This window comes from Bos grunniens, chromosome 11 (assembly GCF_055505025.1).
Source record: "Bos grunniens cultivar Pamir isolate PY7600 chromosome 11, Bosgru_T2T1.0, whole genome shotgun sequence".
In the NCBI taxonomy this organism is placed as follows: domain Eukaryota; kingdom Metazoa; phylum Chordata; class Mammalia; order Artiodactyla; family Bovidae; genus Bos; species Bos grunniens.
In genome coordinates, this window is record NC_141175.1 from 57949324 (window position 1) to 57964429 (window position 15106).

Below are 15106 nucleotides of genomic sequence, written 5' to 3' on the forward strand. Positions count from 1 at the left end.
GGTCAACCCAGTGTTTCATTCAAAAGGAGGAACAAAGCTCCAAGTTTTCATCTCAGTTGAAGAAAATAAATATAAAATAAGTGTAAACAAAAAATTCAGAGAAGAAATGTTGAATGTCTACTAAATTTATGAATAGTTAAAAACATTCACCATTTTTTGGCCACCATATTAACAAAGGTTTTGTCTTACTAAGGCTGTTAAATGGCAAATGTGTGGTGAAGTGGGTGTTCTTAGTTGCTGTTCTTGAAGGCTGTTGACAGCCCACCCACCAGGAAAGCACTTGGCAACGGTTGCTAAAACTTGAGCACTTGTCACTGCTTCTGACCTGCTAAGAAATAAATACTTGCTATTGCCATTTTGCTGCTGGGCAGACAGACTTGTAGAGGTCAAGTATCTTGGTAAGGTCACACAACTGGTCATTGACAGCACAAAGATTTGAAATTGGTTTTGAGTGCAAAGTCTGGGTCTTCCCATTCCACCCTTGGACTTTCTACGCATGCCTGATGCCACCAGCTCCTCCTCCTCTTGGAAGAAGGGCAGGTGACCTTTGTCTCTCTGTTCAGGAATCTGTGAGTTATCAGTTTGAGTGGAGGGCGGGTAGGTTTGTTCCAACTTGGACCTGAGAAGGTAGCTTCCCAAATAAATAGTTGTATAAGTGAGTGAGCAGCTGTGGTTCAAATTCTTCCTCTAGTACTGTCTATGCTCCACAGGTGTTAAGCAACCTTTAGAGGGCAACCCCAGGAGCTTCACTAGCTTGTTACCTTCAGAGAAAACAGTGGTTATCTGCTAACATAGACATGAACTTTTCTGAACAGGGTTGAGGGACTGTCTTTCCTAGGGAGGCTTGAAAGAATACACAAGTGTGTCTTGCGAGGAACGAGGCAGGAGGAACAGGCTGGCTCCTACCCCTGCGATTTGGATTACAACATAGTTTGGTTAACAAACCGAGCTCTGGTGAACCGAGTATGCAAATATTATCTTCTTATTGTACATTTTGTAAAATATTTTATAAATTGGTTGCTTTTAGACAAGCTCTTTAGAAATTAAAAATCCCCCCCAATCATTTGTAATTCTTGGAGTAAATTGACTGTGAAAGAAGTAAATGCTAAATATTTACACAGAGATTTGCAGACAATGTGTTAGTCCCCATCACCACCCCTTTTCTGTGTGTGTGTGTGTGTGTGCACGCATGTGTAAGATGGTTTAAAATTAGGAATCAGGTAATCTGATACATTTTCATTCGCTTCCCAAATTTACCTTCTAGGCAGTCTCTTTCTGAAAACAATAGCATGGTGGAAAGAGTAATAAGGGGCTTCCAGGAGTTGCAAAGAGTCGGACATGACTGAGCACTAACTGCAGAAGTATGGTTAATAGAAGTTGGGGAGGCTCCGGAAGTTCTAGCTATGCCTTCCTGGGAATTTGCATATTACAAGGCACCAATCAGTGAGGTAATTGTCTTATATACTTTGTAAAGTAAACAGGGCCGTTATTTGTAGGAATGTCTATAGAAAGTATGTTGTGTGGAAGAGCAGAGATGTAAATACGAGATAGTAACTGTGATTAAGAAATAGATGGATCTGATGATAAGGAAGAAAAACAAAAGAAATAGGAATGGCAGTATGAAAAGTTCAGTTTGGGATTGATGTGTACACACACTGATGTATTTAAAATAAATAACCAACAAGGGAGAGAAAAGGCAAAGAAAAGCTGATCAATTTATGAATCCAGATTTGTTGGCAGTAGTGATTTCTGATGTTTGGGACTATACTCTTCTCTGTAAATTCCAAAAAGGATATAACAGAGTCACTAGAATCAGATGGATTTATAACACATACCTTATAGGAGTGCACTGGGTGTTCCTCCCTGAGATTCTTGTGCAAGGACTCTGCTTAGGTACCCTGCAGCCCCCTCTGAGCCAGGAGGGACCATCCAGCTCTCCCAGTGATAAGCCGCACAAGCCCAGGGAGATGGTGGGCTTGCCCAAGATCAGACAATTATGAGCGATGAAAACAGAATGGGAGCTCAGCTGTATCCCCTGGAGTTTTACCCTCCCCCGACTCAGGGAGATTCACAGCAACTCTGGTGGAAAGCAATGCTATGGAGAAAATGCACCTCAAAATATTTCTTTGTTAAACTCGAGCACCTGACCCATAATGAATGATTCATAGACATGTGTTGAATGTTGACAGCATGAATATTTAAACCTCAATATTTTTAAAAAGCAGCCTGTAGGCACCTGTAGTGTTGCAAGGTGCTCTGTTATACCATTTACAACTGGTACCATGTCTGATGGTACAATCTCCGTTTTATCCACGAGGATGCTGAGACAGAGAGTAAGTAGAAGAGTCCAGAGTCATCTCTCCTGAAGGTTGTAAAGCCATCATTCCAGCCACAGTGCTGCCGTTTCCCCTCTACTGAAAGTGGACAGGCCAAATTAATGTAAAAATGCTATTTGGAGCAAGATTCAAAGCAATGGTGTACAATCGACAAAAGGAGTAACAAGCCAGGTCTCCACATTCATTCTTTTCAGTGGCATACCCAGCCCTTTACGGGGAGGAACTGTCATCTCTGTTTCTGCCTGGGGTACAGTCAGAGCCTTAATGGTTGGTGTCTTTATAGTTTCAGAGACGGTATTCACTGCGATCTTAATCTTTCTTTGCTTGTCTTTGCTGTGCAGCTCCACATGATCTGCTTTTTTTCCCCTTCAGTTTCCCTTGTGTTTTGCTCTGACTTCTTGAGGAGGTAAACTTGGGTCCTTAGATACCGCAATATGCAGTATTGGTCTGTACATCTGGTGACTCAGGCTACTGCCTCCTGCCGCTCCTGACCAGCCCCTCTTGCTTGTACATGTGTCAGTATTTGTATGCAAATTAGAAACAGCCATTACTTATTAATCATATCATCTATTTAAACATTTCTAGGTGGGTTGCATAAAGGAGAGGTATAGTGGGAGTCTTAGGGATACGTGAGATGAAAACACATCATATTTAACTTACAGCACAAACGTTTCTGTTAATAAAATGCTTGTCAGGGATAGAGACATTGGTCTGAAGCTTTGAAGTGGGAAAGAGATCTTCACCCATGTGTTCCCAGGCCCTCCTAAGCAGTTAATACAGGAAGGAGTGGAGAGGGTAAGAGAGTCTAGAGTTAGCCAGAGTCCCTTAATAAGTGTTCCTTTCACCTTGCACTGAAAAGAGAGAGACCTGTGGAGAGAAGCCCAAGGATGGAAGGGTAGAAAAGCATACTCCAGTGACCGGCAGTGTGTGTGGCTAAGGGGTCTGCGACTGGGGTTTGGCTGCAGTCACACCTTGGACCCTAGCCCGGCAATGGTCTGGCTCTGTGCCCTTGTGCCCCAGGGCCCTCTTAGGCAAAATAGGGATAGTGGTAGTATTTGAGAGTCACTGAATTAACAATTTGGCTGAATGGACCATGTTTTAAAACCAGGATTTGTTCAAGACTTAAATAGTAACATCATAGAATGAGTCTCTGGGATATAAGAAGAAATGTCAGTGTTGTTACAATTTTATTAATATGTTTAGTGACCAAAAGTTTTAACTAATATTTTAATACATGGATACCTTCTTGCAGTATTTAAAAATATTTTTTAGGAAACGATGAAATGGTATCATCAGGGGAGAACCAGAAATGCTTAAAGTAGTTAGTACATCAGCTTCAGTACTTAGTGCATGGTTTTGAAGTTTACATGGTTATCAGTTCCGTTTGAAAAGACTTACATATCACTTTCAAAGGCTTATGTGTTTGAGGACTTCCCTCGAAATCTGAAGTTAAAGCTTCCCCCCATTTCAGTGTAGGGGGTGTGGTTCAGGTCCTGGTTGGGGCCTATACCTTGTGGCCAAAAACCCAAAAAGTAAAATAGAAACAATATTGTAACAAATTAAGTCAAGACTTTAAAAATCAGATCAGATCAGTCACTCAGTCGTGTCTGACTCTTTGCGACCCCATGAATCGCAGCACGCCAGGCCTCCCTGTCCATCACCAACTCCCAGAGTTCACTCAGACTCACATCCATCGAGTCAGTGATGCCATCCAGCCATCTCATCCTCTGTCATCCCCTTCTCCTCCTGCCCCCAATCCCTCCCAGCATCAGAGTCTTTTCCAGTGAGTCAACTCTTCGCATGAGGTGGCCAAAGTACTGGAGTTTCAGCTTTAGCATCATTCCTTCCAAAGAAATCCCAGGGCTGATCTCCTTCAGAATGGACTGGTTGGATCTCCTTGCAGTCCAAGGGACTCTCAAGAGTCTTCTCCAACACCAGTTGGAGAAGTTCAAAAGAAGTTCAACACAGTTCAAAAGCATCAATTCTTCGGCGCTCAGCCTTCTTCACAGTCCAACTCTCACATCCATACATGACCACAGGAAAAACCATAGCCTTGACTCGACAAACCTTTGTTGGCAAAGTAATGTCTCTGCTTTTGAATATACTATCTAGGTTGGTCATAACTTTCCTTCCAAGGAGTAAGCGTCTTTTAATTTCATGGCTGCAGTCACCATCTGTAGTGATTTTGGAGCCCAGGAAAATAAAGTCTGACACTGTTTCCACTGTTTACCCATCTATTTCCCATGAAGTGGTGGGACCGGATGCCATGATCTTTGTTTTCTGAATGTTGAGCCTTAAGCCAACTTTTTCACTCTCCACTTTCACTTTCATCAAGAGGCTTTTGAGTTCCTCTTCACTTTCTGCCATAACGGTGGTGTCATCTGCATATCTGAGGTTATTGATATTTCTCCCGGCAATCTTGATTCCAGCTTGTGTTTCTTCCAGTCCAGCATTTCTCATGATGTACTCTGCATAGAAGTTAAATAAACAGGGTGACAATATCCAGCCTTGACGAACTCCTTTTCCTATTTGGAACCAGTCTGTTGTTCCATGTCCAGTTCTAACTGTTGCTTCCTAACCTGCATACAAATTTCTCAAGAGGCAGATCAGGTGGTCTGGTAGTCCCATCTCTTTCAGAATTTTCCACACTTTATTGTGATCTACACAGTCAAAGGCTTTGGCATAGTCCATAAAGCAGAAATAGATGTTTTTCTGGATCTCTCTTGCTTTTTCTATGATCCGGCGGATGTTGGCAATTTGATCTCTAGTTCCTCTGCCTTTTCTAAAACCAGCTTGAACATCAGGAAGTTCATGGTTCACATATTGCTGAAGCCTGGCTTGGAGAATTTTGAGCATTACTTTACTAGCATGTGAGATGAGTGCAATTGTGTGGTAGTTTGAGCATTCTTTGGCATTGCCTTTCTTTGGGATTGGAATGAAAACTGACCTTTTCCAGTCCTGTGGCCACTGCTGAATTTTCCAAATTTGCTGGCATTTTGAGTGCAGCACTTTCACAGCATCATCTTTCAGGATTTGGAATAGCTCAACTGGAATTCCATCACCTCCACTAGCTTTGTTCGTAGTGATGCTTTCTAAGGCCCACTTGACTTCACATTCCAGGATGTCTGGCTGTAGGTCAGTGATCACACCATCGTGATTATCTGGGTCATGAAGATCTTTTTTGTACAGTTCTTCTGTGTATTCTTGCAACCTCTTCTTAATATCTTCTGCTTCTGTTAGGTCCATAGGGCGGGTCATGGTGGAGAGATTTGACAGAATGTGGTCCACTGGAGAAGGGAATGGCAAACCACTTCAGTATTCTTGCCTTGAGAACCCCATGAACAGTATGAAAAGGCAAAATGATAGGATACTGAAAGAGAAACTCCCCAGGTCAGTAGGTGCCCAATATGCTACTGGAGATCAGTGGAGAAATAACTCCAGAAAGAATGAAGGGATGGAGCCAAAGCAAAAACAATACCCAGCTGTGGATGTGACTGGTGATAGAAGCAAGGTCCGATGCTGTAAAGAGCAATATTGCATAGGAACCTGGAATGTCAGGTCCATGAATCATGGCAAATTGGAAGTGGTCAAACAAGAGATGGCAAGAGTGAATGTCGACATTCTAGGAATCAGTGAACTGAAATGGACTGGAATGGGTGAATTTAACTCAGATGACCATTATATCTACTACTGCGGGCAGGAATCCCTCAGAAGAAATGGAGTGGCCATCATGGTCAACAAAAGAGTCCGAAATGCAGTACTTGGATGCAATCTCAAAAACGACAGAATGATCTCTGTTCATTTCCAAGGCAAACCATTCAGTATCACAGTAATCCAAGTGTATGCCCCAACCTGTAACGCTGAAGAAGCTGAAGTTGAACGGTTCTATGAAGACCTACAAGACCTTTTAGAACTAACACCCAAAAAAGATGTCCTTTTCATTATAGGGGACTGGAATGCAAAAGTAGGAAGTCAAGAAACACCTGGAGTAACAGGCAAATTTGGCCTTGGAATACGGAATGAAGCATGACAAAGACTTAATAGGGTTTTGCCAAGATAATGCACTGGTCATAACAAACACCCTCTTCCAACAACACAAGAGAAGACTCTACACATGGACATCACCAGATGGTCAACACCGAAATCAGATTGATTAAATTCTTTGCAGCCAAAGATGGAGAAGCTCTATACAGTCAGCAAAAACAAGACCAGGAGCTGACTGTGGCTCAGACCATGAACTCCTTATTGCCAAATTCAGACTTAAATTGAAGAAAGTGGGGAAAACCACTAGACCATTCAGATATGACCTAAATCAAATCCCTTATGATTATACAGTGGAAGTGAGAAATAGATTTAAGGGCCTAGATCTGATAGATAGAGTGCCTGATGAACTATGGAATGAGGTTCGTGACATTGTACAGGAGACAGGGATCAAGACCATTCCCATAGAAAACAAATGCAAAAAAGCAAAATGGCTGTCTGGGGAGGCCTTACAAATAGCTGTGAAAAGAAGAGAAGCGAAAAGCAAAGGAGAAAAGGAAAGATATAAACATCTGAATGCAGAGTTCCAAAGACTAGCAAGAAGAGATAAGAAAGCCTTCTTCAGCGATCAATGCAAAGAAATAGAGGAAAACAACAGAATGGGAAAGACTAGGGATCTCTTCAAGAAAATCAGAGATACCAAAGGAATGTTTCATGGAAAGACTTTAAAAATGGTCTGTATCAAAAAAACAACAAAACAAATTAGTGGTTTGTGTGAGTTCTTCATCTATCAATAGGATGATGTGCATACAACTAATTCATACACACACACGTTTTACCTTTTTTATTTTGGAATAATTTTAGACATAGGAAAGGGTGCAGACTCATACAGAGAATTTCTATATACTTTCCCCCAGATTTCTCCAAATGTTAATATTTATTACATTTTAAAAACCTTTCTATAACTTTTTTTCTGAATCATTTGAGAGTAAGTGACAGACTAGATAGCTTTGTGTGTTTGTCCTAAAACCAAGGACATTTACCATGATATAATTATCAAAATCAGGAAATTGTTGTCTCAACTACAGACCTTATTCAGATGTTGGCTGATTGTCTTCCTAATGGCTTTTGTAGTAAAAGAAAATGTTAAAAATTTTTGGTGGGGATGGGAGGTGTTCAGAAGGTGCCTAAGACCGTGTGCTATACTTAGTTGTCATGTATTTTTACTCTCCCTCAGTCTAAAATAGTTTGTTTCTTTTTAATAATTTTATTTTTAGTCTCCCTCAGACTAGAAAAGTTTAAAAAAAAATAACTTTATTTATTTGTGGCCATTCTGGGTCTTCGTTACTGCACAGGCTTTTCTCCAGTTGCAGCGAGTGGGGGCTGTTGCTCTTGGTTGTGGTGCGTGGGCATCTCATTGCGGCGGCCTCCCTTGCTGCAGAGCTCGGGCTCTAGGACATATGGGCTTCAGTTGCTCTGGGGCTCTAAAGCATAGGCTCTGTAGTTGTGGTGCACGGGCTTAGTTGTTCCACAGCACGTGGGATCCTCCCAGACCAGAGATCCAACCCTTGTCTCTTGCACTGGTAGGCAGATTTCCTTACCACTGAGCCACCAGGGCAAACCCTAGAACAGATTTTTGAACTGTGTCTTGTATTGACTTTAAGAATACAAGCCATTTATTTTGTAGGACCTTGAACTTTTTTTTCCCCCTAATGTTTCTTCAAGTAGATTTTGGGCAAGAATACTGCAAAACTGATGTCCTTCTCAATGCTTCTCCTAAGAGGCACCATCTATTTTTCCCATTCATAGGTGGTGTTAATTTTGGTCATTTGGTTAAAATTTGGTCTACCAGATTTATCCAAGAAAGTTACTGTTTTTTAATGTTTCTTTGTGTGTGTATATGTGTGTTTTAAATGTATTTTTAATTGGATGATAGTTTCTTTACAATGTGAAAGTTACTATTTTACTGTTTGTGATTATGAGTATCTTGTGAGGAGATACTTTGGGACTATGGAAGTACAGCATTGTTCATCACTTTCAACTACTGGTTTTAGTATCCACTGATGTTTCTTACCAGAACTAGTTATCACTGTGGTAGTGGCCAAATTTTTTGTTTTATTTATTTATTTTTGTATTTTTGATGAAAATTGTATGGTGGTTGGATTTTTAAAGTTTGTTATTTTAACTCAGGAACAATTTCTCAGCTCTGTAAGTTGTTGAATTGTTTAGCATATTTGTGAATACTAAGATGAAGGAACAAGATGGCTTGGGTCCTTTTTAAAAAATAATAGTTTGTTCTTCATAGTTTTTATGATCTTTACTATGCCAGCATCAATGATAAATCAGTGATTTACCAAGAATTTAACGGCTCACAATTTTGAGATCTTGTGAAATATTGAGGTAGCAATATTTTGTTCTTTGTTCTTCATAGAATGTAAAGAAGTTCCTAATTGGGATTTTTAGGTTCTTATCTGATGACTGGAGTTTCTCATAGTCTGTCTAGATTTTCTTAAATGCAACCCCAGGGTTCTTTAAACCTGTTTTTCTGTGTCCTGTATTTCTTGAAAATCGTTAGCTGGACTTAGATTCTTGATCAGGCTCCAAGGTTCTCACTGTCCTTTTAAAATTTATTTTATTTTTAAATTTTTTTGGTTCTGTAAATTGACTTTCATAGACTTTCTTTACTTCTTACTTTATTTTTGCACGACTCTTTCATAAATGACCTTTCATGGAGAGGCACTGCAGGTCAGCCTGTCTCTCTGTAGTGTTAGCAACCACTGATGATCATCACCCACATCACCTGTGAGCAGTTTCAAAATGGCCATAGTCTGTTTGTATCATTGCTTCTCCATTTATCAGCTGTAACATTTTTAAAAAGAGAAACTGCTGCTGCTGCTGCTGCTGCTAAGTCACTTCAGTCGTGTCCGACTCTGTGCGACCCCATAGACGGCAGCCTTCCAGGCTCCTCCATCCAATGGATTTTCCAGGTAAGAGTACTGGAGTGGGGTGCCATTGCCTTCTCCAAAAAAGAGAAACTACTTTTCATCAACTACTAAGTTACCTTAGATCGGAGATCAGCAAACTAAGGTCCACAGGCTAAATCCAACCCAATGTTTATTTTTGTAATTAAAGTTTTATTGGAACAGCCATGCCCATTCGTTTGCATATTGTGTGTGGCTGCTTTTGCACAGCAATGGCTGGGTTGAGCAGTTGCCACTGGGGCCATAAGTGGCCCATGTCTGCATATATGCTCACTCAGTCGCAAAGTCGTATTCGACTCTTTGTGACCCTATAGACTGTAGCCTGAGAGACTACTCTGTCCATGGGATTTTCCAGGTGAGAATACTGAAGTGGATTGCCATTTCCTTCTCCAGGGGATGTTCCTGATCCAGGGATCAAACTTGTCAGGCACAAGTTTGATCCTGCTGTCAGGCACATTCTTCACCACTGCGCCACCTGGGAAGCCCCCTAAGTGGCTCACATTGCTGAAAAGATCTGGCCCTTGATAGAAGCAGTTTGCTGACCCCTGCTCTAGATCATATGGAAGAAGCAATTTAAATGTTTGATCCTTTCTCCAGTTTTCAGTTGTTGTCCTATTATCCTGCAAAGGCGACCACTGAATTTTTTTTTTAATATTGTTACAGACTCATGGATGTAAACCTATTTGGTATAGTTCAACTGATACACAATTATTATCTTTATTGAAACTCAAATTGCCACATCTTTAGCCAGTGGGAGCCTCTTCAAGTTGGTTCCTGAGTTTTTGTGTATACAATCTTTGTGTATACGGTCTTTGATGCTTCCAGGATTACTGGTATGGTGTTCCAGGTTCATCTTGTGGATTTCCTGCTGTAGACCTGGGGCCAGATATTTCTAGGATCTCTGCTTCCTTTCAGTGAAAGATGTTATTTAGAGACCATAGTCTGAATGGTAAGGGTGCATATATAAAGCTCCTAAAGGGTGTTCTGTTTAATGTTATGAGTGCATTAACTAATCCGTAGAATTTGAAAGTAGAATGTGATAGCTGTGATTTTAAAACACATAGTCACTTTTGTTCTAAAAGTATGTATTGTTCTCTTTTTTTTTTTTGTATTTATTCATTTATTTAGCTGCGTGGGGTCTTAGTCGTGGCATGTGGCATCTTCTTCATTGCATCATGCAGGATCTTTCCATGCGGCACACGGACTCTAGTTGTGATACTTGGCTCAGTAGTTGCACCGTGCTGGCTCAGTAGTTGTGGCAGGCAGGCTTTCTAGTGTTGGCTTGCAGGTTTAGTTGCACCTTATCATGTAGGATCTTCGTTCCCCTCTGCAGGGATCGAACCTACGTCCTCTGCATTGGAAGGTGGATTCTTTACCACTGGACCACCAGGAAAGTCCTAATGGTCTCCATTTTTAATCCTCTTAATAATGTTGTTAATTAATCCTCCTATTTAGTAATTTTAGTTGTACATTAGAATTGTTTTCTATCTTTCATGCTTTTATTCTTTCAATAAAATATATGCTTATCTATTTCTGCCAACCGTTATCATTTCACTGGATAAAGCTCACAAGATTTCCACTCAGATTGCGTGTGGAATGCTTCCCTGTTTTTGAAAGGGTTTGTTCAGATAATGACAGCAAATCCAAACATGCTTCATTTCTCTGTTTCTCACATTGTGACACTAATTAGATATATTGGTCACCTCTGTGACCACATGCTCATCCATCAGGCAGAAGTACAGGTCTTCTGAAGACTGAAGCTGAAACTGAACAACAGATTTACACTGAATGCTGAGGCCAAATTTTTATATATTCCTAGGACCTACCTCACGGTTGCAAAGATTAAATAAAGTTTTTCAGGAGCATGTAGAACAATACTGCGTAGTATTGTAGTAAGGAGTACGTAGTAAGGACTTTGTTAAGGTAACCTTGTTATCAACTTTGGTGGCCTTGGCTTTTCAGGTCTCCCTAGCCCCTATGAAATTTAGTCTCTGTATTGTACCATTCCTTGTATGAACTTGTGTTCAGTTTTGGATTGCTGGTTTTCTAGAACCCATATCCTTAGCAGTCCTGGCTGTCGTATTTCCCTTTTGATCACCGTTGCCCCTAGCACAGTGCCTTGTACATAAAATCTGTACTATAGGGTTATTTGTGTGATTGCACTTCCCTCATTTTAACACATCATATATAATAAAATAAACAGCAAAAATCTGGCTTCCTCCTGAACATTGTTAGGCTAACAAGGGAAAATTATCATTCACTTCTTTCATGTATGATCTTTTAGTTTTTATTAATCATTTGGTATTATCTTTAATTAAGTACAAAGACTTTTCCAGACACATCACGTAGAGATCATTTTATCCACCGCTCTGTTTGGCTGCCAGTCTCTTGTCTCTCTCCTCAACAGTGGTAAAGCGAAGACCCTTTCCAAGGGGAAGAGAGATTCACGGTTTGTTGCCTTTGCAAATAACGAAAATGTTCGAGAGCCATGTGGCAAAACTGTTGCCGTTCACATCTTTCACATGAACTACTTCAGAAGGGCCTGGATGTCTCTCCCAGTTTGTAATCACACCAGTTCTTCCCAGCTTAGCACCTCCAGTCACCATGCACAGGTTACAGTGTCAAATTTGATGAAATCAGTAATCTTGCCAGTCTCCAAGTCAATCTGAATGGTGTCATTCACCTTAATGAGGGGATTGGGGCAACAGATGGTACGAGCATCCTGGGTTACCAGATGAGGGATTCCTTTTGTCCCCACAAATATCTTTCTTTGCACAATTTATACTTGGCTACCCCAGGTGTAATATGATAAATAGCAAAGCGACCCTTGGGGTCATAGATCAAACAAAAATTCTCTCCAGTCTTATCAATGCTGATGACGTTCATAAAACCAGCCGGTAGGTTATATCTGTGCGGACTTTGCCATTGATCTTAATGAATCGCTGCATGCAAATCTTCTTTACTTCATCCCCTGGTAGGGCATACTTAAGTCTGTCCCTTAGGAAAATGATTAGGGGGAGACATTCCCTCAGCTTGTGGGGACCGGCAGATTGTTAAGGGGTCAAACACACTGGTCAATTTATCCAGCATCCAATGGTTTTGGAGCTGCTATGAGTTTCAGGTGCTTCTTGGGACCCTGAGCCATGGCTGTGCCAGGCACAAAAAGAGCTCAGGTGTGATTTTTTTTTTTTTTTTTAATTTATTTGATTATGTCAGGTCTTAGTTGCAGCGTTCAGGCTTTTCTAGTTGTGTCGTGGGGGCTCAGGATTTGAGCCATGAGGGCTCTCTGGTTGTCGGGCGTGGGTTCTAGAGCAAGGGTCCCCCACCCTTGGGCCATGGTACCGATGTGGGGCCCATTAGGAACTGGACTGCACAGCAGGTGAGCAGCAGGTGATCAAGTGAAGCTTCATTTATAGCTGCTCCCCATCCCTAGCATTTTCACCTGAGCTCCGCCTCCTGTCAAATCAATAGTGGCTGCTGCTGCTGCTGCTAAGTCGCTTCAGTCGTGTCCGACTCTGTGCGACCCCATAGATGGCAGCCCACCAGGCTCCCCTGTCCCTGGGATTCTCCAGGCAAGAACACTGGAGTGGGTTGCCATTTCCTTCTCCAATGCATGAAAGTGAAAAGTGAAAGTGAAATCCCTGAGTCTTGTCCGACTCTTAGCGACCCCATGGACTGCGGCCCACCAGGCTCCTCCATCCATGGGATTTTCCAGGCAAGAGTGCTGGAGTAGGGTGCCATTGCCTTCTCTGAATAGTGGCATTAGTTTCTCATAGGTGCACGAATCCTACTGTGCTTGAATCATCCCCAAACCACTCAGGATGGGTAGAAAAATTGTTTCCCATGAAACTGGTCCCTGGTGCCAAAAAGGTTGGGTACTGCCATCTTAGAGCACAAGGGCTCTCTCTAGTTGTGGCTTTCAGACTTAATTGCCTGCCGCATGTGAGATCTTAGTTCCCTGACCAGGGATCAGCCCTGCATCAACAGCTTCTTAACCACTGGACCACCAGGGGAGTCCTGGGTGTGATCTTTGATAAGTTGATCACTGGTGGTTGATCCTTTTAATTTTCCTTTAAAAAAAATTTTATTTGGCTGCACTGGGATCTTCATTGTGGCACTCAGGATCTTTAGTTGCGGCATGTGGGAACTAGTTCCCTGACCAGGGATTGAACCCTGGCCCACTGCATTGGGAGCATGGAGTGTTAGCCACTGGACCACCAGGAAGGTCCCTTAATGTTACTTTTTATGAAGATTTCTTCAGTTCATCCCAGTTTAAGGCTGTACATTCTTTTAAAAATGAAGCAGATGTCTGTGCTGGAGACAGAGTTCCCACTGGTATGTAGTTGTGGACATTCCTTCATCTGTAATACTGGGGGTATGTTAGCAGTTGTAGAAGCCATATGTTTTCATAGGCTTTTGCCAAGGAAAATACTTTAGAATTACATTAGCAACTCCAAGGTATTTTGGCTTCTGAGAGGACACATGGTAGTTTTCCAATTATACAAACAAGAGCTTTTGTTTTATGCTGAAGTTTCTTACAGGCTCTGGGAACAATAGAGCCTCTATCAGCATTTCCCAGAGTAACTTCCTAGGGATGTTAAGAGGTAGTATTATTGTTTCATTTCTGCAAGATTTTAACATGCCGGTGTGGTCTCTTAGAGGGGAGTGTGCTATGCAGGAGTCCTCTGGCTTATTTGACCAAGGCTTTCCTTGTGTTTGGAGTACTACCATCCGCCCAGTGTCCCTCACCCCATGCACACATTTCACTTCATAGTCCCTGGCTCCCAGCCTTAGATGTGGTCCCTGATGCAACTGCTGAGCTCCCTGTACTTGAGCACATTGCTCTGCTGGTAAATATGTGACTTCACAATGATCCAATAGGCGCTTGTCTTCTTTGGAGCTTAACCTCACTGAAGAACTTGGGGAAAGGGCCTGTTTTCTATGGGGTTCTAGCACCAAGCATTTATATTTTTTCATTTATTTATTTTTGGCTGTGCTGGATCTTTGTTGCTACACAGGCTTGTCTCTAGAGAGTGGGGTTACACTCTAGTTGTGGTGCTCAGGCTTCTCACTGCAGTGGCTTCTTTTTGTTGCGGATCACGGGCTCTAGAGTGTGCGGGCTTTAGCAGTTGCAGTTTCCAAGCTCTAGACCAGTGCTTCCCTGGTAGCTCAGATGGCAGAGAATCTGCCTACAATGCAGGAGACCCGGGTTCGATCCCTGGGTTGGGAAGATCTCCTGGAGAAGGGAATGGCAACCCACTCCAGTATTCTTGCCTGGAGAATTCCATGGACAGAAGAAGCTGGTGGGCTACAGTCTGTTGGATTGCAAAGAGTCAGACACAACTGAATGACTCACACACACACACACACACACACACACACACACACACAAGCTCTAGAGCACAGGCTCAATAGTTGTGGTGCATGGGCTTAGTTTTTCCTCAGCCTGTGGGATCTTCCCCGACCAAGGATCGAACCCATGTCTCCTGCTTTGGCAGGTGGATTCTTTGCCACTGTGCCACCAGGGAAGCCCAGCACCAGGCGTTTAGAAGGCTCTTCACAAATATTTGTTGGATGGGTGAAGGGTCTGTCGATCCCTTCATTCTGAATAGCATCTCACAGGACCAGAGCTCTAGCAAACCCACTTTGGGAACCATAGCTTGGTCTTCACTTTCAGTGTGAATAACTGGAATTCTGGTAGACCTTCATAATGCTACTGAATGTCCTCAGTGCATCCACCTAGCAAGGAAAACTGTCAACATTTTTAAAGATGAGGCTCAGTCTTTGAGCTCTTGTCTCAGTGGCACA

At 42.1% G+C, this 15106-nt stretch overlaps 1 protein-coding gene and 1 pseudogene across 2 annotated transcripts in view; one reads left to right on the top strand and one right to left on the bottom strand.

The window, feature by feature from the left end:
- The window catches only part of TCF7L1 (transcription factor 7 like 1), a 202819-nt gene that overhangs the window by 9177 nt on the left and 178536 nt on the right, over positions 1-15106 (top strand). The gene's annotated exons all lie outside the window — the stretch shown is intronic.
- Positions 11656-12443, bottom strand: LOC147363114 (small ribosomal subunit protein eS4, X isoform-like; annotated as a pseudogene).